This window comes from Budorcas taxicolor, chromosome 11 (genome assembly GCF_023091745.1).
Source record: "Budorcas taxicolor isolate Tak-1 chromosome 11, Takin1.1, whole genome shotgun sequence".
NCBI lineage: Eukaryota > Metazoa > Chordata > Mammalia > Artiodactyla > Bovidae > Budorcas > Budorcas taxicolor.
This window is the reverse complement of record NC_068920.1, coordinates 56,268,620-56,295,256: the sequence shown is the minus strand read 5'-3', so window position 1 is coordinate 56,295,256 and position 26,637 is coordinate 56,268,620. Positions and strand designations below refer to the sequence as shown.

Sequence of the window (26,637 nt, the reverse complement as noted above, 5' to 3'; positions counted from 1 at the left end):
TGATATGAGTTCAATTGTGCACTAGTTTGAACATTTTTGGCATTGCCTTTCTTTGGGATTGGAATGAAAACTGACCTTTTCCAGTCCTGTGGCCACTGCTGAGTTTTCCAAATTTCTGGCATATTGAATGCAGCGCTTTAACAGCATCATCCTTTAGGATTTGAAATAGCTCAACTGGAATTCCATCACCTTTCTAGCTTTATTTGGAGTGATGCTTTCTAAGGCCCACTTGACTTCACATTCCAGGATGTCTGGCTCTAGGTGAGTGATCACACCATCGTGATTATCTGGGTTGTGAAGATCTTTGTTTTGTATAGTTCTTCTGTTTATTCTTACCACCTCTTCTCAGTATTTTCTACTTCTGTTAGGTCCATACCATTTCTGTCCTTTATTGTGCCCATCTTTGCATGAAATGTTCCCTTGGTATCTCTTATTGTCTTGAAGAGATCTCTAGTCTTTCCCATCCTATTGTTTTGCTCTATTTTTTTTGCATTGATCACTGAAGAAAGCTTTCTTATCTCTGCTTGCTATTCTTTAGAACTCTACATTCAAATGGGTATGTTTTTGCTTTTCTCCTTTGCCTTTCACTTCTCTTCTTTTCTCAGTCATTTGTATGGCCACCTCAGACAACCATTATGCTGTTTTGCATTTCTTTTTCTTGGGGATGGTCTTGGTCCCTGCCTCCTATACAATGTCACGAACCTCCATCCATAGTTCTTCAGGCACTCTATCAGATCTAATCCCTTGAATCTACTTGTCATATCCACTGTATAATTGCAAGGGATTTGATATAGGTCATACCGGAATGGTCTAGTGGTTTCCCCTACTTTCTTCAGTTTAAGTCTGAATTTGGCAATAAGGAGTTCATGATCTGAGCCAGTCAGCTCCAGGTCTTGTTTTTGCTGACCATATAGAACTTCTCTATCTATGACTGCAAAGAATATAATCAATCTGATTTCAGTATTGACCATCTGGTGATGTCCATGTGAAGAGTCTTCTCTTGTGTTGTTGGAAGAGGGTGTTTGCTATGACCAGTGTGTTCTCTTGGCAAAACTCTGTCAGCCTTTGCCTTGCTTCGTTTTGTACTCCAAGGCCAAATTTGTCTGTTACTCCAGGTATTTCTTGACTTCCTACGTTTGCATTCCAGTCGCATATAACGAAGAGGACATCTCTTTTGGGTGTAGTTCTAGAAGGCCTTGTAGGTCTACATAGACCCATTCAACTTCAGCTTCTTCAGCATTGCTGGTTGAGGCATAGACTTGGATTACTGTGATATTGAGTGGTTTGCCTTGAGATCATTCAGTCATTTTGAGATTGCATCCAAGTACTGCATTTTGGTCTCTTTTATTATGAGGCTTCTCCATTTCTTCTAAGGGATTCTTGCCCACAGTAGTAGGTATAATGGTCATCGGAGTTAAATTTACCCATTCAAGTCCATTTTAGTTCACTGGTTCCTAAAATGCTGACTTTCACTCTTGCCATTTCCTGTTTGACCTCTTCCAATTTGCCTTGATTCATGGGCGTAACATTCCAAGTTCCTATGCAATATTGCTCTTTACAGCATCGGACTTTACTTTCATCACCAGTCACATCCACAACTGGGTGTTGCTTTTGCTTTGGCTCCGTCTCTTCATTCTTACTGGAGTTATTTCTCCACTCTTCTCCAGTAGCACATTGGGCACCTACTGACCTGGGGAGTTCATCTTTCAGTCTCCTATCTTTTTGCCTTTTCATATTGTTCATGGGGTTCTCAAGGCAATACTGAAGTGGCTTGCCATTCCCTTCCCCAGTGGACCACATTTTGTCAGAAACGTGGGTTTGGTAGGATCTTTCTATTGTTAACTTCTAATCCTGTTATCCTAAAATGTAAATTGTGGGAGTGGGTCTGGTAAAATTTTCACAAACGTGAGACTTTCTTTTGATTTATTGTAGTAACTAATTAAAAAGTATATAATTTCCTTGCTAAAGACTAGCAAGCAGGGCGCCCTCTGTCCCCCTTTGGATGTCTATGTCAGCTTTCTCTGCCCCTCTTTCATACTTTAATAAAACTCTCCCATATAAAAGATCTTGAGCGATCAAGCCTGGTCCCCTGGTCCCAAATTCTTCTTCTTTTGGAGATCACGAATCCAATACCATTCACTGTAAGCTATCAATTTCTGGACCAGGCCTGTAAAAACCTGAAAGCTCAAACATTCGCTCAGTGATGTCTGACTCTTTGTGAACCCATGGACTGTAGCCCACTAGGCTTCTCTGTCCATGGAATTCTTCCTGCAGGAATACTGGAGTGGGTAGCCATTCCCTTCTCCAGGGGACTTTCCTGACCCAGGGACTAAACCTAGGTCTCCCTCATTTCAGGAGGATTCTTTACCACCTGAGCCACCAGGGAGGCAGGCCTATAAAGAACCATCCAACTATTCAAGTACACTGTTTACCAAATGTTTTTCTTTCTATAAAAATGGAAAGTTATGTTTTTCTTCTAACCATAATTTTGACCCCAATGATCAGGATAAAAAAAAAAATTCTCTAGTGAAGTTCTCACAGAATATAACTATTCATGACATGTATCACTGTTTGTTTTAAGTGGATTGCTTAAAGCACATGTACAATGCTTGTGTGACCAGGTCTATGAAGAGCTACAACACCTTCTAGAACTAACACCAAAAACTATGTCCTTTTCATCATAGGGTATTGGAATACAAAAGCAGGAAGTCAAGAGATTTCTGGAGTAACAGGCAAGTTTGGACTTGGAGTACAAAATGAAGCAGGGTAAAAGTTAACAGAGTTTTGTCAAGAGAACACACTGGTCACAGTAAACACCCTTTTCCAAAAACATAAGAGATGACTTTACACATGGACATCACCAGATAGTTAATACTAAAATCAAATTGATTATGTTCTTTGCAGTCAAAGATGGAGAAGCTCTATACAGTCAATAAAAAAAAGACCTGGAGCTGACTGTGGCACAGATCATGAACTCCTTACTGCAAAATTCAGGCTTCAATTGAATAAAGTAAGGAAAATCACTAGGCCATGCAGCTATGACCTAAATCAAACACCTTATAATTATACAGTTGTATTGTGTTAGTTGGGCTTCCCTGGTGGCTCAGAGGTTAAAGCATCTCTGCCTCCAATGCAGGAGACCTGGGTTTGATCCCTAGGTTGGAAAGATCCCCTGGAGAAGGAAATGGCAACCCACTCCAGTACTCTTGCCTAGGGAATCCCATGGACAGAGGAGCCTGGTAGGCTACAGTCCACAGGGTCGCAGAGTCGGACACGACTGAGCGACTTCACTTTCACTTTCACTTTCATTGTGTTAGTTGCTCAGTCATGTCTGACTCTTTGTGACCCCATGGACTGTAGTCCACCAGGCTCCCCGTCCATGGAATTCTCCAGGCAAGAATATTAGAGTAGATTGCCATTCCCTTCTCCAGGGGCTCTTCCTGACCCAGGGATCTAACCCAGGGCTCCTGCATTGCAGGCAAATTGGATCAGATCTGGTAGACAGAGTGCCTGAAGCAGGATGGACAGAGGTGCATAACATTGTACAGGAGGCAGTGACCAAAACCACCTCACAGAAAAAGAAATGCAAGAAGGCAAAGTGGTTGTCTCGGGAGGTTTTACAAATAGCTGAGGAAAGAAGAAAAGTGAAAGGCAAGGGAGAAAGGGAAAGATATACCCAACTGAATGCAGAGTTCGAGAGAATAGCAAGGAGATAAGAAGGCCTTATTAAATGCACAATGCAAGAAAATAGAGGAAAACAATAACATGGGTAGGACTAGAGATCTCTTCAAGAAAACTAGAGCTATCAAGGTAACATTTCATGCAAGGATGAACATGATAAAGGACAGAAATGGCAAGGACCTAACGGAAGTAGAAGATACTAAGAGGTGGCAAGGATATACAGAAGAACTGTACAAAAAGAGTCTTAACAACCCAGATAACCATAATGGTGTGGTGACTCATCAAGAGCCAGACATCCTGGAGTATGAAGTCAAGTGGGCCTTAGGAAGGATTACTGTGAACAAAGCTAGTGGAAGCGATGGAATTCCAGCTGAGCTAATACAAATCCTTAAAGATGATCAATATGTCAGCAAATTTATAAAGTTCAACAGTGGCCATGGGACTGGAAAAAGTCAGTTTTTATTGTAATCCCAAAGAAGGGCAATATCAAAGAATGTTCAAACGATTGTACAATTGTGCTCATTTCACATGCTAGCAAGGTAATGCTCAAAATCCTTCATCCTAGGCTTCAGCAGTATGTGAAACAAGAACTTTCAGATGTACAAGCTGGGTTTTGAAGAGACAGAGGAAACAGAGATCAAATTTCCAACATTCATTGGGTCTTAGAGAAAGCAAGAGAATTCCAGAAAAAAACATCTACTCTGATTTCTGGACTACAATCAAGCTGCTGGCTCTGTAGATAACAACAAGCTGTAGAAAATTCTTAAAAGAGATGAGAATACCAGACCACCTTCTCTGTCTCCTGAGAAACTTGTATGCTGGTCAAGAAACAATAGTTAGAACTGGACATGGATCAATGAACTGGTTCAAAATCAGGAAAGGAGTATGACAAGGCTGTATATTGTCACCATTTATTTAACTTTTATACAGAGTACATCATGGGAAATGCCAGGATGGATGAATCACAAGCTGGAATCAAGTTTGCTGGGAGAAATATCAACAAACTCCGATAGGCCAATGACAGTACTCTAATGGCAGAAAGGGAAGAGGAACTAAAGAGCCTCTTGATAAAGAGTGAAAGAGGAAAGGGGAAAAGCTGGCTTTGAAACTCAACATTTAAAAACTAAGATCATGGCATCTGGTCCCATCACTTCACGGCATATTGAAGGGGGAAAAGTAGAAGCAGTGACAGATTTTTTCTTGGGCTCCAAAATTTCTGCAGTGACTACAGCCCTGAAAATAAAAGGTGCTTGCTCCTTGGAAGGAAAGCTAGGACAAATCTAGACAGCATATTAAAAAGCAGAGACATGGCTTTGCCAACCAAGGTCTGAATAGTCAAATCTACGGTTTTTCTTGTAGTCATATATGGATGTGAGAGCTGGACCATAAAAAAGGCAGAGCACTGAAGAATTGATGGCTTTCAAATTGTGGTGCTGGAGAAGACTCTTGAGAGTCTCTTGGACAGCAAGGAGGTCAAACCAGCCAATTCTGAAGGAATTCAACCCTGTATATTCATTGGAATGACTGATGCTGAAGCTCCAGTACTTTGGCCACCAGATGCAATGTGCCGACTCATTGGAAAAGACTCTTATGCTAGGAAAGACTGCAGTCAAAGGAGAAGGGAGCAGCAGAGGATAAAATGGCTAGATAGCATCGCTGACTCAATGGACATGAATTTAAACAAACTCCGGGAGATAGTGGAGTACAGAGGAACCTGGTGGGCTACAGTCCATGGGGTCACAAAGAGTAGGACGCAATTCAGTGATGAAACAACAACGGTGACAATTCCAGTGAAAATTTTAAAGGTATTTAAAGGGAAGAGGGATTAGGCAAGACTGATCATAAAACTTATCGGGGTTTAAAAAACATGAAAATTGTCAAAACATTGTTAAAAAAAATTTTTTAGCTGTAATTATCAGGTATTATAATCTCTAGTAATTAGGACATTAAAATGGCAGAATTAAGGCATAAATTAATTTCAGTTCTCTCCCACTTTTTTTCTGAAATGAATATTTAAAAAATAAGTCCATAAAGACAGCAACAGAGGAGACTTTCTTTTGTCATCATCGTGTTGGGAATGTAGAATGACTACTTTATGCCAGGTAATCTGTTATGCATCTTACACACATAACTTCATTTGATCCATATAAACTAATGGTGTATTATCTGGTATCATCTCCATGAGCCATTTGAAAAACCTTTGTGAGAAATGAAATAGAGTAGTAACTGATTTCACAGGATAGAGGAAACAAACCAGCTTGCCCCAGAAAACCCAGGAGGGACTCAGAACTGACACCAGGTTGTAACAGATGATGGAGATAAGGTTCCATGTAACAAAGAGAGCTTGAAAGACTGCATAAAGGGGCCCTAAATCCCTTCTCCTACACGTCTCCACATCTCTATTCACAAGATATTCTCGGCAGTAAGTGAAAAGGAGACATCCAGGGCCCAGGACACCATGAGTAAGAGCTAAAGAGAATTCAATGAAAGTCTTGTTTGGGGAACACTGTCACTTCCAGCCCCTTTCCCCTGTCATGTGTGCAAAGTATTATCACTAGGAGAACCACAGGCTCCTCTGGAGAACAAATCAGTACCAATCAAAGGAGTCAGTCTCAGATTAAGGATAATCAGGATAATCCCCCACAGAGATCGCTTTCTACCAAGGGACTCCACATTTAGATATGTAAAAACATCCAAGGATCAAATACTAAGACCCTTGAGAGGAAAGGTAAATCTAAGATAGCAAGAAAAAAAGAGAGGGGGAATCCTAGCTGAAAATGGGGCTTCCCTGGTAGCTCAGATGGTAAAGAATCTGCCTGCAATGCGGGAGACCCAGGTTTGATTCCTGGGTCAGGAAGATGCCCTGGAGAAGGGAATGGCTACCCACTCCAGTATTCTTGCCTGCAGAATTCCATAGACAGAGGAGCCTGGTGAGCTACAGCCCATGGGGTCTCAAAGAGTTGGACATGACTGAGTGACTAACACACTGACTGAAACAGATACTACCCAGAAAATAATATTAAAAAATTTTTTTCTAGAGGGCATCCAGCAATAAACACTGTATTTTATTGGAAATGAAACAAGAGAACAAGAAACAGGTCTCCAAAATTAGAATTTTGACAGTTGAAATTAAATATTCAATAGATGTCTGGAAGTTATATAGCCAAGGAAATGTCCCAGAAATGGAAAAAAGAAAGAAGGTTGGGAGACACACACAAAAAACATCAGAGAGATAAAATGAAGGAAGGGTGGGAGAACATTACATAGGATTTGTATAAAAAGTAATAAAATTTCCCAGAATTCAGGGATATAAGTATCCAGATTGAAAGGGTCCATCATACACCCAGCACAGTAAATTTAAAAAGATAAACAACAGGCACATTTTCATCCAATTCTAGACTATCAGAGACAAAGAAGATTACAAGAGCCCTAAGGAGTATGAGGAGATAGGCTGTAAGGAAAAGAAGGTGAGCTGGAGTCGCACTGCACCTCTGAATAGCAATTGCTATTGATATCTTAACAATATTGAGTATTGCTATCCATGAACCTGGAATATCTCTCCATTTACTTAGATCTTGATTCCCTTCTTCAGAATTTTAAGTTTTCCTCATATAGAATTTACACATCTTTTGTTAGATTTATACCTAAATATTTCTGTAGACAACATATAGTTAGATCTTACTTTTTTAATCTATTCAATAATCTCTTTTAATTACCATATTTTGACCATTCACATTTAAAAAGTGACTACTGGGGCAACTCCCTGGACTTCCCTGGTGGCTCAGATGGTAAAGCATCTGTCTACAATGTGGGAGACCTGGGATCAATCCCTGGGTTGGGAAGATCCCCTGGAGAAGGAAATGGCAATCCACTCCAGTACTATTGCCTGGAAAATCCCATGGACAGAGGAGCCTGGTAGGCTACAGTACATGGGGTCACAAAGAGTCGGACACGACTGAGCGACTTCACTTTCACTTTCACAGTGGTTAGGACTCTACACTTCCATAGCAGGGAACCAAGGTTCGATCCCTAGTTGAAGAAGTAGGATCCCAAAAGCTACGTGGCATGGTCAAACAAATAAAAACTTTAATAAATAAATAAAATGACTATTGGTCTAGACAGATTAACATATCCTACATCTGTTACCTTGTTCTTTTTTCCTTCTTTTGTTTTTGTTTTCCACTCTTTACCTGCCTTTTCTGGTTTTACTTGAGCATTTTATATGATCCTATTTTATCTTCTCTCTTAGCATATCAATTATATTTTTAAAAAATTTTCAGTGGTTTTTCCAGTGCTTGCAACATATATTCACAACAAATTTAAGTAGCACAATATTGCTTTCTGCTTACTCTTATTTTTCACTTACCGTATTTTCTTTCAGATGTTGCAAGATTCTCCTTTAATGGTTTACAGAACTTCCTTTAAACATTCATTTTAGCATTGGTCTGTAGATGACAAATTTCCTTAGTTTTCCTTCATTTGAAAATGTTTTGGCTTCTCCTTCATTCCTAAAGGATATTTTCACCATATAGTCTATGTTGACAGTTCTTTCAGTATCTGAAAACTGTGCCACTTCCTTCTGGTCTCCTCTGTTATTCAAATTATCTTCCTGTATATGTAAGGTGCCTTTCCTCAAAGCTTTCCAGACTTATCTTTAGTTTTCCAAAGTCGGACTCTATACAGTTGGTATGGATCTCTTTGGATTTATCTTCTTTAAATTCACTTGGCTTCTTGAATTCAGGTTTGTCTTTGCTCAGTAGGGGAAGTTTTCAGAAAATGTATCTTCAAATACTTTTCTACCCTTGCCCTCCTCCTTTCCTTCTGGTTCCCTGGTGACGTGAACACCAAACTCTGTTACAGCCCCAGAGGTCCCTGTAGCTGGATCGTTTTTTTCCCAGGTCTGTTTCCTCTCTTTGTTCAGTTTGTGTAGCTTGTATTGTTTTACTTTTAGATTCACGGATTCCTTCCTCTGTTCCATACATTCTTCTCCTGAATCAATCCAGGGTTTTTATTTTGGTTATTATACTTTCCATTATTGAAGTTTTCATTTGGATCTTCTTTTGGTTCAGGTCAGTCACTCAGTTGCGTCCGACTCTTTGCGACCCCATGAATCACAGCATGCCAGGCCTCCCTGTCCATCACCAACTTCTGGAGTTCATCCAGACTCATGTGCATCAAGTCGGTGATGCCATCCAGCCATCTCATCCTCCGTCATCCCCTTCTCCTCCTGCCCCCAACCCCTCCCAGCATCAGGGTCTTTTCCAATGAGTTGACTCTTCACATGAGATAGGTTCTTTACATCTTCCATTTCTGAGACTTACTCTTTTTGTGCAGATACATTCTATGTTTTTGTTCCAAATTCAAAAGCATGTTCTTAACTGCCCATTGAAGCATTTAATGACAACTGCTTTAAAATCTGTATAATTCTAGCATCTATGGCAACTCAGTTGGTATCTATTCTTTTTGCACTTGAGATAGTTTGGGTTCTAGGAATGACATGTGACTTTATTATTGAAACAGATACAACTGGTTATTATGTTATGAGACCTTAGATCTTAAACTTTCCAGATACCAATTTAGGAGCAGGAAGGGGGATGTGGTTTGTTGCCTAGTTACTCCCAGGTAGTGAAGTAGTCCAGGCTTCCTAGTTATCTTCTGTTAATACCTGAAATTGAGGAAGAGGCTTAATGCTGAGCAAAGTAGAAGTCATGACTCTCCATTAGGCCTCCTCTGATATCAACGCAGTGGGGTGGGATTCAGGTCAGTGGTACTTTCTTATAAACTGGCAGAGATGAAGTCTAGGCTCTCCATATGGCCTTTGGTGATTTGGATGAAGCTACCATGTTTTCTGTGGTAGTGGGCAGAAGCAGAGAGGTTACTGTATAAAGAAAAATAGTTTCTGTCTTACTAGCTTGCTCTTCCCTGATCCTCTGACTAGAGAGGGCAGGCTTTCTGCAGGGTTTTTCTGTCTGCAACCACTGGCATTTCCAGGTTACTGGCTTCTTCAGTTCCAAGCCTGGGATATATGAGGCAAAAACTCAGTGGTTCTAAGATGTTTTTGTTTGTTTTCCACATTATCAGTTGCTATTAAAAATGGTAAGTATAAAAATCTTGTTGAAAATTCTAAACCATGAACATCACTACAACATTAAACAAATAGGAAATATTTCCAACTAATTTTTAAGACTACCTCAATTTCTCTTCAAAGTAAACATGAAAGGTTAAGGCATAAAAACTATATATCTGAAATTTAAAACTGAAGCGTATTATTTCCCTTAAAAGTTCACTGGGAAATAGGAATATTTAGAGATGTAAACAACTCATAAAAACGAACTGACATATAGGAAACAACCAAAACTAAGCAAACATTTACTGAGAGTCTATTATTATGTGATAGACATTACTAATCACCAATGCCCAACTCTTTCCCAGAAACTCACTACCTACTTGGAGGAGGTAGTGCGGAGACAAAAAATTGAACTCTTATAAGGGAAGCAGAAAGATTGAAGACAGTAGGAAACTAGCAAAGAATTTTCAGCAGGGGAGAAAAATGGTAAACCACATTCCTCCCCCGCTTGCCTACCTTTATTACTGAAGCAGGAAATGTAAAAGCTCACATTCTAAGCCTCAACTGCAATGAAGGATGGCCACATTCATACACTTCTGGCCAGTGAAATGCAAACCCACTTGAAAAGGTTTCTGGCAAAGCTCTTAATTTTTTGATATCCAGGGTTTGTTCCAGCCTGGCCTTCTTGCCTTCAATCCAGCATGTACAAAACTGTGCCAGCCATCCTGTAACCCTAAAAGGCCAAAAGCATCCCAGATAACACAGTAATGACACTATCGAGCTACTCAAGCAAAGCCTGCAGCCCTCTCCAGATTTGTTATTCAAAATAAGTCCATTCAAGTGATTTAAGTTAGGTTTTCTGTTATCTGAATATCTTCTTGACCAATAAAAGTTTTAAGAATAAATGTATATTTCAGAATGGCCATTCCTGAGTTATTATGGAGGATGGATTGGAAGGAGCAAGAATGACACAAGGAGACTTAAAGAAAATACTTTTATTTTTAAATCCACACAGAAAAATTCCTATTCATCTTTTTTAAAAGAATTGATTTGCCTTCAGAGCAAAAGCACATCAGTTTACAAACTACATTTGTCCAAATTAAGTAAATTCAATAAATCTTATGTCAATTCAGTATTATTAATACTGAATTCAGTGTTAGTGGGTAAATTGAAAAGCAACTCTAAATTGATCAAAAATAACATTAAAATTTTTTCTTGTAGTTTTTATAGTAAATTTATATAACTGTCAAAGTTAAAATCTGACCCATACTGATTCATATTAGAAATATGTGTGAAGTTACCTGATTTTTAAAGTTTCAATTTCAAAATAAATTCTAGTACTTGTCTAGGTACTAGAAATGGGCTTTTCCCCATATTTGGAGTTTCAAATTTAGATCATTCATATGCTATGTAATACTGGGCACAAAACGGCCATTTTCTCTAATTACTAATCAAGTATTTGGCTAGCATTTCTGTTGTTGCAGGAAAATCTTGAACTGGTGTTAATGGCATAGTAAGTTTCTTTCACAATTCAACCAACTGGCAGAGATCACTAAGTTTACTGTCCTTTAATTTGTTCAGCAACCCTCCTATAAGCTGACATTGATTCATAGCACTTAACGCCTAACAACTGTACTCATGACATCTCTCAGAGAAACCATTTCAGAAAACTGAGCCCAAATACTTTCAAACTGTATCAAACAGTGGAACAAAGAAATAAGGGAAACACTAGACTCATTTAAAAATCCCAGTGAAATCTGACATTGACCTAACGTAGCTGGAACACCAGTTATTGTGACAAAAAGTTTTTTTTTTCTTCATCTAGCTGAAATTCTTTTGATAATTAATTAAAATATAGCTATACACATTTGACTTCTCAGGCCATGAACTGAAGTTATTTCATAAGCTTTTAAGCCTGATGAGACAAAAGGTACTCCAAGTGTTCGTTGGACAGTAACTCATCTAAAGCTAAAGAAAAGTACTCGTAATTTTTCAGCTTTTGAATCAATTAATCTTTAATACTGTTATAAATTTCTGTATTTCACAAGCAACGTTTGGTGACAACTAAAGACTGTACTTTTTTTCAAAAGATATTTTCAGGCTTTAACTCATAAATTTCTAACAATTTCTATAACTGAAATAATTAATATTACTACCTATCTATGTAAAGCTAGTTCTTTTTCATGCAAGAATTCAAGCTGTTTCATATCTGGCCAAATTTAACATACTCAATCCTTTAAAAATTTTTTGTTAGAAATTTCACTGAGATTTCAGGTGTCTAAATTTCAATTCTTTTTTGACCTTTGAAAGGTAACTTCATTCATTCATTCATTATGCATTTTCTGGAACTGTCTCAATATTGTCGACTTTACTGTCTTATTTTTTGTAAAATTATAGCTTGTTTTTCTCTGCCGTAACAAACTGCAATCATCACTCACTGTGATAATGCCACAGACCTTCCTCCAGTCTTTCTGTTTACTGTCCTAGGTGCAGTACTAGCTTCTCCAGCTCTGCTTGTTCTTTTCAGCATGCCTTCATTTTAAACTAAAAATTGTTCGTATTCATGTCTAAAATAGAAAAATAATCAAGCACCTTATTTTAATCACCAACTCTGATTTACAAAAGTAATCACTATAATTCCTTCTGTCAACCTAAAATATTCAGATAAACACACTATGTTACGTTGATTCAAAGGAAAAAATACACTGAATACATACACTGACACTAACTCAGTGATGTTTATATGTAATACCAGACTTAGCACACTCTAACAATCACCTTTTAAGCAAGATAACAAACTTAAAATGTATTTTTTAAAAAACAAGTGAGTTCAATAAAATATTTTACAATATTTTCCTTTTTATATTTAATTAAAATTAAATATTTGCTTCCTTAGTCCTACTCATTTCAAATGTTAATAGGCATATGTTGCTAGTGGTTACCATATTTGATAACATAGATAGGGAAATAAGAAAGACAAAAGCCACAAGGATTGTAGTTTTTATTCTATTTCTCTTTTATTTGCTATAACTTTCAGGGTTTAGAAGTAATCTGGGTTATATTACTCTATTATATCCTTACTAAATGTAAAACAAAGCAAAAGTGGAATCATTGGATGTTCTTATAAGAGTCCATGAAATACATATTCAGCCTACTCTAGCAGACATGGGCCAACCTCTAAAAACCCACTGCTCCTAAAAACAATCACTGCTCCTAAAAACAATCTCTTTGGAGAATGCCTTTAAACAGCAATATATGGATAAAAGTTTAACAACTGACTTTCAAAATAAAAATTTATGTATATATAGTGTGCAGAACACATCACTTACAAATAACAAATCATACACAATCCTATTTCTGGCGAGCTTGCAGGATCTTTGTTTCCCTACCAGGGACTGAACCAAGGCCACAGCAGTGAATGCACCGAGTCCTAACCACTGGACCACAAGGGAATTCCAACACAGTACCCTTTATTGTAAGTTCCAGAGAGCCAGCTGATTCTCATAGGCTCTTGTTGACTTTTGCTGAACTCTCGTATCTATAGCTAACCTGTGGTTGCAGTTTGACCAGGATTTTACAAAGGCAGTTGCATCCCAACCAGCTAATTCTTTTTCCAACAAATTTATTGTCATTAAATCGGATATATAACCTATAGTTAAACTGTTTTTCACCCTTGTACAAATTATGTTCATTAAATGGAAACCTCTTTCAGCTTCAGCACTACTTCAGCAGTACTGACTACAATGGTGCTATTAGCTTTAGGAACTGAAATATTATTTGACTTTATATTATTATTTACAAATTCCCCAAAATCATTCAAATCAACTTCAAATTTTAAAATTTCACACAAATAATTTTTTTTCACCAGTTATCCATGGTGAAGTTATATCTTTATAAGGCCATGTAGAAGGTTCTAGCAAATTAAAATAATTCAAAATACTTTCATCATGCTTCCTGTTTGATAAAAGACATAAGTTCATGTGTTGAATTATATTTTCTAGTAACATGTTCCTAGGAAGGGCATTAAATTTATTATTTCTATTAAATGGAATATCTTTAAATTTACCTGATTTAATCAAACTTTCGATTTGAGATTCATGCTTTCCAGTACCAATTTTTAAATTTTCCAAGGTTTTTATTGTGCATTCGGTCAATTTTTGTGCTTTCTGAATGTTAGTTGAGTTTGACTGTAGTGCAGTTAAAAGTAGTCAAAATTCTTCAAGACTGTCAATCATTAAAGCAAGGTTTTACAAGAAATTGGAATGTTAGCTAAACTTTGCCAAACCAGAATGCAAATGAGAGAAATGCAAATATATACAGGATATGCATGCCACACAGCAGTAGCAGATTGTAGACTACAAGCTGCCTACTTTGGTCCCTTTACCTGGCCAATTTTAAGAATTTCAACTTCAAGATCTTTAGGTACATTCCCTAAAAGCTTCTGTTGATTTTTATTCGGTGGATGATAATTGGAACAACTTTTATCAAGAAGTATTTTTAAATGATTCACTTGTTTTATTTCAGATATTGAATCATCAAGTGACAAATGCAACTGATGGTTTAAACAGTTCCAAATAATAATTTCAGGAAAATTTTCTAACAACTTTGCGGCTACTCCGGACTTTCTACCCAGCATTATATTAGCACCATCAGGACAAAATGCAATTAAATTTGCTTTCAAATATTCATTAGTGAAGCCACAATCATTTAAAGTGCTCAATAACGTATTGAAGATACATTCTGCTGTGGCTGACACCAGTTCCTTTAAAGTAACAAACAACATAACCGGTGCAGGAGCTGACTATACTGTGTACTGGACATAAATCACGAGGATCCTCTTCTTTGAAACCGCGGATGCCTCATCAACTATAACACAGATTTTGGCCTTCTCTTCTATAATATCCTTAAATATTGTCATCTTCATTTCTTTTGCGACATGCTCTGCTATTCTCACCCCATTTCTTCTTGTAATTCTACAGCCTCTGCAATATCAGACAAAGGTCTATTATATTTTACTAAACTATAAACCGTCTTGAAAACTTTTACAGTAGCATCAATATTTTTATTACATTATTTATGCACTAAATTAGAAACTGAGTCATTAATTGATTCCTTTAACAAATCCTGAATGTTACCATGGGCTTTAGAAACATCATGCTCCTTAATTTTTTTTCGCAGAGAAGCCTGTCTAGTAGCTGTATAACTGCCATTAGGGGTTACCAAATATGCAATCCACTCCTTGGATGTGTGGACATGATCTTCTGCTTTTAATCCCAAATGCTGAACTGTTGAGTAATCCTTACATCCTAATTTACCTTCTTTTATTTCAAGCCATTTGTACTGTTCTGTAAATACAACCACTTGTTTTTCTTTCCAACAATCTGGAAGCACAAGATTATCCATTTTTTTCCTTTGATGAAGATGATGGCTTTTCTTCAATGATTGGTTGCTCAGCATATTTGAAATCCAATTCCTTTGACTTAGACAACCCACAATAGTTCTTATTACTATCACTACTTTCTGTATCTGTTTTCATCTTCTTCGCATTTAAAAAATGCAAAAAATCACCCTGTCATTTTGTCATCTTAGAGAACAAAATCTGAAAAATAATTTTACAAATATAAGTAAAATTTATGATAACACTTTTAGGGTTAATGCAAAAAGTTCTGTTAATGATTTCTTAATTTTAGGAATAAAATTTAATCCAAATACTTACCTTGATTTTCAGTTTGTGCCTATAACTTCAATGACTTGCAATTTCTTGAAAAATCCACTATCAGTTTTTTAAATTATATTGCCAATAATAATGTCACAAAATCTGACTTAATTTTTGATTATCACCCAATTCAACATAAAAGTTGCTCATACATTATACAAGTAAAGACAGTTCTAGTGTGAAGGATGGTTGATATTTTCATGTACATGATTAAGAAGAAAGTTAAAAAATATACATATCAGAACTCCACTCATTCATCAATGATACAGCAACATTTTTGTTGAATCAATGAAGAGTTTTCAAATACTGCAAGATTTCCTCAATTTTTCGTACAGAATAGCATCTAGTAGTTAGAGACATATCACATTTTTAAGCTTAATCCGTATTAAGATTTCACTGATCACTTTCTTCAGTTCAGACAATCAACAAATAAACCAACCCCTGCTTTGCAGTCTGTCAACTACCTTGCTGTAAATACTCCATCATCCTTCAGGAGCACACCATTCTACAGTGTTTCTACCACACAGTACAACAGACACAAATAACCTCAAGTGTGCAGACATTAGGATACAGAGAGGTTTGCGTATCTATTACCTTAAATGTAATGATAACCTATTTACTTTTAAATTTTTACACACTTGAACTTTTTAATTGAAGTACAGTTGATTTACAATGTTGTGTTAGCTTCTGGCTTACAGCAAATTGATTCAGTTATATATATTCTTTTCCATTATAGGTTATTACAATACACAATAGGACCTTGTTGTTTATCTTCTTTTTATATAGCAGTGAACTGTGGTGTTGGAGAAGACTCTTGAGAGTCCCTTGGACTGCAAGGAGATCCAACCAGTCCATTCTGAAGGAGATCACCCCTGGGATTTCTTTGAAGGGACTGATGCTGAAGCTGAAACTCCAGTACTTTGGCCACGTCATGCGAAGAGTTGACTCATTGGAAAAGACTTTGATGCTGGGAGGGATTGGGGGCAGGAGGAGAAGGGGACGACAGAGGATGAGATGGCTGGATGGCATCACTGACTCAATGGATGTGAGTCTGAGTGAAGTCCGGGAGTTGGTGATGGACAGGGAGGCCTGGCGTGCTGCGGGTTCATGGAGTCGCAAAGAGTCGGACACGACTGAGCAACTGAACTGAACTGAACTGAACTTGTATCTGCTAATTCGAAACTCCTAATTCATCCCTCTCTCCTCTTTCCCTTTTGTTAACTGTAAGTTTGTTTTCTATCTCTGTAAGTATATTTCTGTCTTGTAAATAAGTTCATTTGTATCATATTTTAGATTCCATATGTAAGTAATATCATCCTTGTCTTGTGCTTGTCTTTCTGACTTATTTCACTTAGTATGATAATCTCTACGTCTATCCATGTTGATGCAAATGGCATTACTTTATTCTTTTTTATGGCTGAGTTATACTTGAAGTTTTAATAATATCTATGTTTAACAATCAGCTCAAATTTAACAATCGATTCTTGCAAGCCAGTTCAAGCCATATCCAGAACATACTGCACTTAATGACAGAATTGAAGAAACATAAACATACTTACATCACTACCATAGGTTCTAGGCTCTTTATCATCACCACAGATCAGCTCAATGTATTCAAGAACAGGTATTGATGGTCTCTCCTAAAAAGGAAGTCAGCAAACTTACAAGTCATGAACAATCATTGAAACCACATATACATTTACAATCACTGGGGTTTTTTGGTTGGAATTAACAAGAATTCCTATGAAGAAGAGGCCTCATAGGTGGCACAAAATAATCAGAAACAGAAGCAGCAGGGGTAAAGATTCAGAGAAGACCAATAACGCAAAATGATAAAACCCAAAAAGAGCCTAAATATACAGAGAGGGGAAAAAGCCATGTACTCCTTGGAAATAGGGAAATAGTCCAAGGATAATGTTAAAAATACAGATATCATGGTACAGTATTTTACAACTGGGATGGCTATCAATAATCTTTTAGATCTCTAAGCTCAAAATCATGGAATTCTTTGATAGTTTGGCTTCATCCTCTTTATCCTTATGAAATCAAATATCAAATTTCCTCAATCCTTTCCTTACACACATACTACCTTCAACATCAATAAGGCCTTAAATACCCCAGTCAAAATCTAGATTTTATTCTACAGGCAAAGGAATCAAGTTAGTAGTGTTGAGATGGGAACCACATTAGAGGTGTGTTTCAGGAAGATTAGCAGAGTATGAAATGGGGGATGATTAGTTAAGATAACCAATCCAGACAGACAGTAATATAGTACTAATGTAGAGTGAGGGCAAGGAGAACAGTGAGCCAGCTGGTGGCCTCTTCTGTAGTACACTGAACTTCAGAAAAATTACGCCAAAGATACCGGTGCTCTCTGTACTCCCCAATTTTCATCATTCCTTTCTTTCAGCATATTGTGTTTCAGTTCAGTTCAATCGCTCAGTTGTGTCCGACTCTTTGAGACACCATGGACGGCAGCAAGCCAGGCTTCCCTGTCCATCACCAACTCCCAGAGCTTGGTCAAACTCATGTCCATCGAGTCAGTGATGCCATCCAACCATGTCATCCTCTGTTGTCCCCTTCTCCTCCTGCCTTCAATCTTTCCCAGCATCAGGATCTTTTCCAAGGAGTCAGATTTTTGCATCAGGTGGCCAAAGTATAGGAGTTGCAGCTTCAGCATCAATCCTTCCAATGAATATTCAGGACTGATTTCCTTTAGCATTGACTGGTTTGATCTCATTGCAGTTCAATGGGCTCTCAAGAGTCTTCTCCAGCACCACAGTTCAAAAGCATCAATAAACAATATTGTGTTTAGTTTGGTGTTTACATATATGGCAATATACAGAGAGGATGCTATGCCATAATGCAAACTGATGGCTGGAAAATTAGATTTATATGAAAAAACTAAGAAACCTAAACCAGAATACATCAAGTAGTAACATTCTTCTTGATAAAAGATATAAAAAGAATGCAAAATTTTTTGTATCTGAGAACACTCAAGCAGAGAGTTGTACCCAGTTGCATTTCATCTTTGCTGGATGGTACTATAAAAAATATAGTAATAAACACATCCTGATGGGACCCAGCATAGGATGGGGTGAGAGGAAAGTAAATTATGATCTGAATGTAGCTTAAAATAGAATTGAATTATAATTTTTCTGTGGCACCATTTAAATGCAACAGGAATATTTTTACTAGATTCTTCTCATATTGCAATTCCACTCAGAGCATATAATTCACTTCTTACGGAGCTGTCAAATTTTAATCCTCTATTTGTAAACAAGGCTATTTCTATTTATAAGAGGTTCTATCAGGTTGGATATACACTCCTCTGGATGCAAAGATACAAAAAATTCTCTACATTTAAAATAAATTTGAGTTCTAAACCTCAGCTGAACACAAGTGGATATGTTAACTGTCAGAATTTGTAATATAATTATGCATTTAAACCTCACAGTATGACACTAAAATTGTACCTATTTCTTTTTCCAAATCAATTTTATAGTCTTACTGTATTTCTCAAAAGTAAAACACATATCATAAACACTTACATTACACCTATCTAGAGGTGCACAAAATACCATGAACCTGCCCTGAGGGACTGTGATGTAACAGGGTGACCTCAGAGCTCAGTCAGGTCTTCAGGGCACTTGCCCCCACTCTACAGAGACACACAGGCTCTGATGCTGACCTCCTGCAGCACGCCTCCTTCCCTATCACTAGCAGCCCCTTCTCCCTAACCTGGGGGCCATCTTTCAGAAGTTACTCTGGTCTCAATTCAAACACAGTCTTAGGAGACCAGAACCCTGTGCACACCAGCGGCTCCATGTGCAAAGCAGAGGGGGAGGTACAGGCCTTCAGGCCACAGTCTCTGAGATGACTAAGGAAGCGGCTGAGACCTCTCTCTGGGCAAACACTCTACTCCTGCGCCCTGCTCCACGGTGTCCACCCTGATACCCGCTCCTGCGCCCTGCTCCACGGTGTCCACCCTGATACCCGCTCCTGCGCCCTGCTCCACGGTGTCCACCCTGATACCCGCTCCTGCGCCCTGCTCCACGGTGTCCACCCTGATACCCGCTCCTGCGCCCTGCTCCACGGTGTCCACCCTGATACCCGCTCCTGCGCCCTGCTCCACACTGTCCAGTCGGGATGAGACGTCCACACGTTTGCTGGACGATGAGTGAACAGGCGAGGGAAATCACATCGCGGCTTGTCCCACACAATCTCTGACTCGGAAAAACCCAAATACCGCTGCTACTTACACTCACAAACTGGTTGTCATCTTCGTTTTCCTCCACGGTTGATTCGGACGCCTAAGGCCCAGCTGGAAGGGACACATTCTATTATCTATAAAGTAAGCCAAAACACGGTTATCCAGACAGCCACGGCTCGCAGGAGGCGATTTTTCCAAAGGGAATGAAAAGGCAGAGCTCTCGAGGAGACCGCCCGGAGCCCCAGCCCCCGCGACCCGCCGGAGAACAGCGCTGGCGCTGGGGACCGCAGGCCCCCTCCCGCCCCTTCTCCCGAGGAAGGAAGCCTGCCCGCGGGGCCAACGGGCCTCGGAACCCGCGCCGCACCCCCGGCTCCCCAGTCCCCCGGAGCCCAGGATCCCCAGGACCATAGAGCCCCCAAGTCCCAGGTCCCGCCCAGCACCTGCCGGACTCTGCACAAGGCCGGGCCCAGCCCACCACGCATTTCCGACCCTGCGTCTCCCGTCTGCCGAATCGTCACTGCCACCACAGCAGAAAAGACCGCTAGCCGCGCCTGGCAGAGGCCGCCCGCTAGGGTAGCGGCGCCCAGCCTCCCTTACACAGCGCCCGCCTCCTCTCCCGCCTTCAGGGCCTCTGGGAACTGTAGTCCGCTCGGCCAGCCTCGCCGCAAAGGCTACTGGGAAATGTAGTTCCGATCGCGACACCGCTCCGCGTGCGGAGTGGCGCGAACAAGGAGCTACGAGGCTTGCCCTCCTCCTAAAGACTGTGCTATTCAAGTAAAATCATAAGAGATCTTTCTTGCCCAGCACCCCCTCTCTCTTTCTCTCTCTTTTTTAAACCAACACTATCGTCTAGATACTTTCTAGTGAAATAGTGTCCAGGATTTTGTTTATAATTGGTTGTTAAGTCGCTCAATCCTGTCTGACTCTTTGCAGCCCCATGGACTGCGGCCTGCCAGGCTTCCCTGTCCTTCACCATCTCCCGGAATTTGCTCAAGCTCATGTCCATTGAGTCGGTAATGCCGTCCAACCATCTCATCTTCTGTCGTTCCTTTCTCCTCCTGCCTTCAATCCTTCCCAGCATCAGGATCTTTTCCAATGATGAGTCACTTCTTCCCATCAGGTGGCTGAAGTATTGGAGTTTCAGCTTCACCATCAATCCTTCCAATGAATATTCAGGACTGATTTCCTTTAGGATGGACTGGTTGGATCTCCTTGCAGTCCAAGGGACTCTCAAGGATCTTCTCCAATACCACAGTTAGAAAGCATCAATTCTTCATTGGCTCAGCCTTCTTTATGGCCCAACTCTCACATCCAAACAACTGTAAATAGATAAAATGTGTGAAAACCAGTATTAACTGAGAACATGCAGAACTTTTTCTCCTTTCCCATCAGTCTGTAGTCTGACAAACGTGTATCATCACAGAATCACGTTTATGATCTGATTCTGGCTTTCAGTAAGCAAGGTCATACAGTGGCAAAACCATGGGGCATCTCAGGGGATATGAATGTCATTATTATGAGATTTTAGAGAAGGGTGTAGGGAGGTGAAATGTTGGTGAATCAGTGTTCTCATAGGGTCACAGCCAACTTTAGGGCCATGTGTAAAGGGTTCAATATTAGGTCTGGGTTGCAAAGGGTCTTGCCAACTTGGGAACTTCAAGTTAATATAGATACTTGATACATATATATATATACTTAATATAGATCATTTGATGTGTCCAGAAACTCCTGCGCTGGACATGAGATAGGCTGGTTCTCTGTGTTAAAGAGACCAACCAACAGAAGGGTATTTCACTCTTCCTGATACATTTTCAAAGAACAAAGTGTCTCCTACTCTGATTTTAGAGAACAAAGTTTCTCTTTGAGCAGGTAAAAAGTGCTATTTATCAAAGCCACTTTGACTTTCTGCCGTGTTTCTTTGGGAGAAATCTTGTCCCTTGTTAATGTTTCAGCTGGCTTTATGTACACGAGTTATTTTTGCCCGGCAGACATTTAATTTCTTGTGGGAGATCTCTTCTGCCGGTGTAAATGAGAACATGACATAGCTGGTATTAGATTCAACTGTTTTGTGTTTTTTTTCTTTCTTTTTCACAAACTGCACAAAGAGTGCACAAAAAGTACAGGTGTATTTGTTCCAACTAAATTTGAGGCTTGTAGAGGAAAGTTGAGAACAGACAGGATGACCTCCACAATGACCTCCCCAAAAGCTACCGGTAAAGTAACCATTTCTAAATCCCTTAAATGTCTAGGAGAGATTTGCCTTTAAAAGGTTTTCCTAATGTTCTAATAAACATTCAGTAGAAATGTACTGTGACAGTTTGCTGGCGGAGGTGGGCGGTGGGGGGTGGGGGGGGTTAGTGGGGGACAGGGGTGAGGGGTGGTGGGGGGATAGTTCAGTTAAGCTCTTGGAAAACAACAGCCAAGTATATGTCTAGAGCCCACATGGGCTCATGACCTTCCGTTTGGTATTTGTTGAGGGGATAGTCTTTTCCATTTAGGATACTCAGGTGGCACTAACGGTAAAGAACCCACCTGCCCATGCAGGAGATGTAAGAGATGTGGTTTGGATTGTAAGGGGTTGGCAAGATCCCCTGGAGAAGGAAATGGCAACCCACTCCAGTATTCTTCCCCGGAGAATCCCATGGACAGAGGAGCCTTGTAGGCTACAGCTCATGGAAGAGCAAAGAGCCAGACACAATGGAGCGACTAAGCACAGCACGGCGTAGCTATGACTAACAGTGCTGAGCATCTTTTTATGAGTTCCTTTGCCATTCGCTTTTCTAGTGGCTCAGATGGTAAAGAATCTGCCTGCCATGTGGGAGACCTGGGTTTGATCCCTGGGTTGGGAAGATCCCCTGAAGAAGGGAATGGCTACCCACTCCAGTGTTCTTGGGGCTTCCTAGGTGGTTCAGTGGTAAAAGAATCCACCTGCTAATGCAAGAGATGCAGGAGACATGGGTTTGATCCCTGAGTCAGGAAGATCCCCTGGAGAAGGAAATGGCAATCCATTCCACTGTTCTTGCCTGGGAAATCTCTTGGACAGAGGTTCCTGGCAGGCTACAGTCCTTGGGATTGCAAAAGAGTCAGACATTATTTAGTGAATAAACAACAACAGCAAGTATCTTCATTGATAGTGTCTGTTAAGACCTTCTGTTCATTATTTAAATGGGTTATTTATTTTCTTTTTTCAAAAAAATATATATTGTATTGAAGTATAGTTGACTTACAATGTTTCAGGTACACAGTAAGGTGATTCAGATATACAAATACACATTATTATTTTTGAAATTATTTTACATCATAGGTTATTACAAGATATTGACTATAGCTCCCTTTGCTGTATAGAAAACCTTTGTTGCTTGTTGAACATTTATTTTTTAAGTAGAAATCTAGCATTCTATTCATAGTAAGTCAAACAAATGGAATCAAAATGTCATAAACTTTTTAGTTAGGCAAAATTAATGTTTTCTAAAATATATATTGCTGGGAAACATTGAAGGTGGAAGAAGAAGGGGATGACAGAGGATGAGATGGTTGGATGGCATCACCAACTCAATGGACATGAGTTTGAATAAACTCTGGAAGTTGGTGATGGACAGGGAGGCCTGGTGTGCTGCAGTCCATGGGGTTGCAAAGAGTCAGACACGACTCAACAACTGAACTGAACTGAACCGAAAATATGTACTATACATACATATATAGGTATACAAAATCTTTTCTACTACACTTGATAAAGAATTGAGAAAGAACAGCCAAAAAAAAAGAGATGAGATGCAGAAATTGGAGAGCATAAACTAAATGAAATGGGAGTACTGACTATGAAATGGAAAAAGTGAAATAAACCAGACAAAAATAAAAGATCATCATATAGTCCAGTTGTTCTTAAATGAGAAAAAAAATCAATATCTTAGCATTTGTATTTTTCAAAAAATTTCAAAAAAAGATTTTTTTAATTTCAAAATGTGATATGCATCTGGATTTTAAAAAGTGATTATAGGTTTTTCTATTAGCTCCTAGTTTTGGTGAAAGGGAGTTCTAATCACAAGACTAAAAGATGTTTATTGATTTTCACAATCAACACAATCAATAACCAGGCAAAAAATAAAAATTACAATTGCAAGCCATAATGGGAACATGATTAACTTAACAATATAAAATAATTACAAACAATTGGGGGGTGGGGAGTCAAGCACAGTGATGTGGTAAGTGGAAGTGCATAAATGCACATGTTTTCATGCACCCAGTCAGTCTATCTTGTTTGGTTGGTGTATTTAAACTATTTACATTTAAGTTAGTGATTGATATGTATGATCGTATGACCATTTTTCTTAATTACTTTGACTTTATTTTCTGTAGGTCTCTTCCTTCTCTTGTGTTGCCAGTCTAGAGAAGTTCCTTTAGCATTTGTTGTGAAGCTGGTTTGGTGGTGCTGAATTCTCTTAACATTTGTTTGTCTGGAAAGGTTTGATTTCTCCATCAAATCTGAAGGAGAGTCTTGTTAGGTAGCGTATTCTTGGATGTCGATTCTTCCCTTTCTTAACTTTAAATATATCATGACATTCCCTTCTGGCTTGTAGAGTTTCTGCTGAGATGCCTGATGGGAGTTCCCTTGTATGTTATTTGTCATTTTCCCCTTGTTGCTTTTAATATTTTATCTCCGTCTTTAATTTTTGTCAGTTTGATTACTATGTGTCTCAGTGTGTTATGGGTTTATCCTGCCTGGAACTGTCTGTTTTTCCTGAACTTGGTTGACTCTTTTCTTTCCCATGTTGGGGAAGTTTTTAGCTATTATCCCTTCAAATATTTTCTCAGGTCCTTTTTCTTTCCTCCTTCTGGGACCCCTGTAATGAGAATGCTGGTGCGTTTAATGTTGTCCCAGAGGTCTCTTAGGCAGTCTTCATTTCTTTTCACTTTTTTTCTCTATATTCTGTTCTGTGGCAGTGATTTCCACCATTCTGTCCTCCCAGTCATTCATCCATTCTTCTTCCTCAATCATTCTGCTATTGATGCCTTCTAGTGTATTATTCATCTCTGTGTGTTTCTTCTTTAGTTCTTCTAGGTCTTTGGTAAACATTTCTTGCCTCCGTTCTTTTCCTGAGATCCTGGATCATCTTCACTATCGTTATTCTGAATCGTTTTTCTGGAAAGTGCCTATCTCCACTTATTTAGTTGTCTGGTTTTACCTTGTCCCTTCCCTTCACCTGGAACATAACTTTCTGCTTTCTCATTGTGATTAACTCTTTGTAATACATTTTTGTTTTAGCTTCTGTGAGACTGTACTTCTTGCTGCTTCTGTCTGCCCTTTGATGGATGAGGCTAAGAGTCTTGTGTAAGCTTCTTGATTGGAGGGACTGGTGATGGGAAAAACTGGATCTTGCTGTGGTGGACAGGGCCTTCCTCAGTTCAGTTCAGTTCAGTCACTCAGTTGTGTCTGACTCTGTGTAACCCATGGACTGCAGCACACCAGGCTTCTCTGTCCATCACCAACTCCCGGAGTTTACTCAAACTCATGTCCATTAAGTCAGTGATGCCATCAACCATCTCATCCTCTGTCGTCCCCTGCTGCTCCTGCCTTCAATCTTTCCCAGCATCAGGGTCTTTTCCAGTGAGTCAGTTCTTCGTGTCAGGTGGCCAAAGTATTGGAGGTTCAGCTTCAGCATCAGTCCTTCCAATGAATATTCAGGACTGATTTCCTTTAGGATGGACTGGTTGGATCTCCTTGCAGTCCAACGGACTCTCAAGAGTCTTCTCAAACACCACAGTTCAAAAGCATCAGTTCTTTGGTGCTCAGCTTTCTTTATAGTCCAACTCACACATCCATACATGACTACTGGAAAAATCATACCTTTGACTGTATGGACCTTTGTCAGCACAGTAATGTCTCTGCTTTTTAATAAGCTGTCTAGGTTGGTCATAACTTTTCTTTTAAGAAGCAAGTGTCTTTTAATTTCATGGCTGCAGTCACCATCTGCAGTGATTTTGGAGCCCAAGAAAGTAATCTGTCACTGTTTCCCCATCTATTTGCCATGAAGTGATGGGACCAGATACCATGATCTTCGTTTTCTGAATGTTGAGTTTTAAGTCAACTTTTTCACTCTCCTCTTTCACTTTCATCATGAGGGTCTTTAGCTCTTCTTCACTTTCTGCCATAAGGGTGGTGTCATCTGCATATCTGAGGTTATTGACATTTCTCCCAGCAATCTTGATTCCAGCTTGTGCTTCATCCAGTTCGGCATTTCACATGATGTACTCTGAATTATATAAGTAATGCATAGAAGTTAAATAAGCAGGGTGACAATATACAGCCTCGACGTACTCCTTTCCCTATTTGAAACCGGTCTGTTGTTCCCTGTTCGGTTCTAACTGTTGCTTTTTGACCTGCATACAGATTTCTCAGGAGGCAGATCAGGTGGTCTGGTATTCTCATCTCTTCAAGAACTTTCCACAGTTTGTTGTGATCCACACAGTCAAAGCCTTTGGCATAGTCAACGAAACAGAAGTAGACATTTTTCTGGAAGTCTCTTGCTTTTTTGATGATCCAACGGATATTGTCAATTTGATCTCTGGTTCCTCTGCCTTTTCTAAATCCAGCTTGAACAAAGCTTTAATCCAATTATCTGCTGATGGATGGTACTGTAGCTCTCCCTCCCTGGTAGTTGTTTGGTCTGAGGAGACCCAGCCATGGGGTCTATGGTAGGGTTAATGGCAAACTCCAAGAGGATTTTCACCAAGGGGGACCTTCCAGTGCCCCAGTCCCTGTGGTAAGGCCCTACTGACCCACACTTCCAGAGGAGGCCCTCCTACACTAGCAGGTAGCCTTCGTTCAGTCTCCTGTGGGGTCACTGCTCCTATCCTCTGGGTCTCGGTGCATGCTAAGTTTTGTTTGTGCCCTCTAAAACTGGAGTCTTGCTTCCCCTCGTCCTCTGGAAGTCCTATAATAAAATCCTGCTGGCCCTTGAG

At 39.4% G+C, this 26,637-nt stretch overlaps 1 long non-coding RNA gene across 1 annotated transcript; it reads right to left on the bottom strand.

Moving 5' to 3' along the window:
- Positions 1–14,361: 14,361 nt before the first annotated feature.
- LOC128056705 (uncharacterized) lies at positions 14,362–20,201 on the bottom strand. Its single transcript, XR_008200174.1, has 4 exons — positions 20,118–20,201; positions 19,727–19,811; positions 17,024–17,104; positions 14,362–14,730 (listed from the first exon to the last, which is right to left on the bottom strand). It is a non-coding gene; the product is annotated as an uncharacterized LOC128056705 (long non-coding RNA).
- Positions 20,202–26,637: the final 6,436 nt, after the last annotated feature.